The sequence below is a fragment of the Rutidosis leptorrhynchoides genome, chromosome 11, assembly GCF_046630445.1.
Source record: "Rutidosis leptorrhynchoides isolate AG116_Rl617_1_P2 chromosome 11, CSIRO_AGI_Rlap_v1, whole genome shotgun sequence".
NCBI lineage: Eukaryota > Viridiplantae > Streptophyta > Magnoliopsida > Asterales > Asteraceae > Rutidosis > Rutidosis leptorrhynchoides.
Window position 1 is genome coordinate 225437241 of NC_092343.1, and position 2488 is coordinate 225439728.

Here is a 2488-nt window from a genome sequence, read left to right on the forward strand (position 1 = left end):
TTTACTTCAGTATCACTCGGTAGCTTTCCTTGTTCCCTCTTACTCATCAAGCTAGCAAGAGTACCTATGTGTTTTTCTAGATTTAAAATGGAAGCTTGTTGATTTCTTAATGACAGATCAATCCTCTCATTTGTTTGGGTTTGAGATGTTATAAATTGTGTTTGAGATTCCATTAGCCTTGCCATCATTTCTTCCATATTTGAATTTTTCTCTTCGGTTTTTTGTGGTTGGTTATTCAGACATTGTTGGTTATACGAGTTATTGTTGGGTCCATTTGGATTGTAAAGAATGTTTTGATTTCGATTGAAGTTTGGCCTTGGCGGTTGATAATTATTTTGATAATTATTTCCCGGCCTTTGGTTCATGTAGGAAATATTCTCACGTTGTTCCATTGTTTGCTCAATGTGGCAATCTTTCGTTAAGTGTGGTCCACCGCATTGCTCACAACTGATTCGTATTGCGTGAATATCTTTATTCATCTTTTCCATTCGTCTTTCGAAAGCAACTATTTTTGCGGAAACAGAAACAAAGTCATGGCTAGAATCAGCTCTAGCCGCTTTAGATGATCGAAAAATATCTTTTTCCTGGTGCCACTCATGTGAGTGGGATACTGTGTTATCAATAATTTTGTAAGCTTCAGTTACGGTTTTCTTCATAATGGAACCACCAGCTGCTATGTCGACGTCGACACCTTGGTAGAATATTTGTACTATTTGATAAGTGTCTAAACCGTGCTGAGGACATCCTCTCAACAACTTTCCGAATCTTGTCCACGCCTCATATAATGTTTCATTTGACTTTTGCGTGAACGTAACAATTTCTCCTTGAAGTCTCACGGCCTTAGATGCCGGAAAGAATTGTTTAAGAAATTTTTCAACTAAAACATCCCATGTATCAATCGCCCCTTTGGGTAACGATTCTAACCAATCTTTGGCTTCTCCCTTTAAAGTCCAGGGAAACAACATGAGATAGATATGTTCATCCTCAACTTCTCAGATTTTGAATAGAGTACAGATCCTATTAAATGTTCAAAGATGTTCGTTTGGATCTTCTTTTGGTGTACCACTATATTGGCATTGATTAGTTATCATGTGTAGGATTTGTCCTTTGATTTCATAATCTGGCGCATTAATGTCTGGCTTAATAATGGCGTGACATTGGCCAGTGCGCGTGGCTCTCATTCGGTCTTCCATACTTAGAGGTTCCGTTACTTCCATAATTGAATTTGTTGAATATGAATCACTAGAGGATTCTGATTTAACGGTTTGTGGTTCAGGAGGAATGATTAGTGGTTCAGGATCTTGGAATTGTCCTTGAATATCCTACGAGTTTTCAATTTTGAAGTCGGGTACAAAAAATGGATTATCGGGATTTTGAGTTGGAGTACTTGTTTGGCTAGATGATGATTCTAAAGAAAAATCAACGGCGATAATATTTGCTAGATGTCTTGATCGAGTTACAGGTGGTGAATGTATGAAAGGTGGTGAACTTTTTGATCGGTGCATTCACTGAATATCCTATTAGTTATAAAGATAAAAATTATTAAAGCTATCAAATTAATAGACTTTTCTGATTTTGCCCACATTTCGAATAGCCAATAGATGCAGCAGGTAGCCAGGACTCTTTAAATCGGAAGCCCACAACTCGCCACTACCAAATCCAACTATTACTACGAACCAGAAAATTTTGGATGTCTATCAATTTAACTGCTTAAAATAATTTTTCGTTTTGAAATTTTAGAGAAGAACTAGAAAATTCTATATCCTAAAAACTAGAGCGTCGAGAAATAAGAAAGAGAAAGAGCGCGTCGAAAAACGTCGAAAAATAAAAGGTTGAAAAACAAACAGTCGAAAAATAAAAATAAGAAAATAAGCGTCGAAACTTAGTATTCTAAAAACTAAAAATTAAAAGTTGCGTCTAAAGGTATTAAAGCTTAAAAGAAATTCTATATCTAAAACGGCAATAACTTAAAAGGTACTAAAATCTTAAAACGGCGTCGCAAAATTCTAAAGCACCTAAATCTTAATCTAAAGAAAAAGCACTTAAGGAATTTTACGGCAAAGCCTAAAAATCTAGAGATACTACGGCAAAATACTAAGCTATAAACTAATTACGAATGAAAAATTATAAAATTACGCTTTAACGATTAAAAAAATATACAAAATATAAAAATAGGCTTCAAGTTATAAAAATACAATTTTTTATAAAAATATTATTTTTATATTATTTATTTTATAAAAGTATTAATTTATTATATTAATAAAACTAATTATAACTTAAAATAAAAATTAATTAAAAACTAAAACTAAATAATATAATAATTAACCCTAATTAGGGTTTAATAATAAAAATAATTAATAATAATAACCTACTGCGTAATTATGATGAGGATTCAGACCTGTCCAGTCAACCCATGCGGTCGCATGGGTTTGCTGCCTTGTGCTCATGCGATCGCATAGCTTCGAATACAGGCTGAAAGTTTGGGCCG

The 2488-nt window shown here is 33.8% G+C and overlaps 1 non-coding gene across 1 annotated transcript; it reads left to right on the forward strand.

The window, feature by feature from the left end:
* The first annotated feature begins 726 nt into the window (after positions 1–726).
* Positions 727–833, forward strand: LOC139879239 (small nucleolar RNA R71). The gene has a single exon (XR_011770093.1). It is a non-coding gene; the product is annotated as a small nucleolar RNA R71 (small nucleolar RNA).
* Positions 834–2488: the final 1655 nt, after the last annotated feature.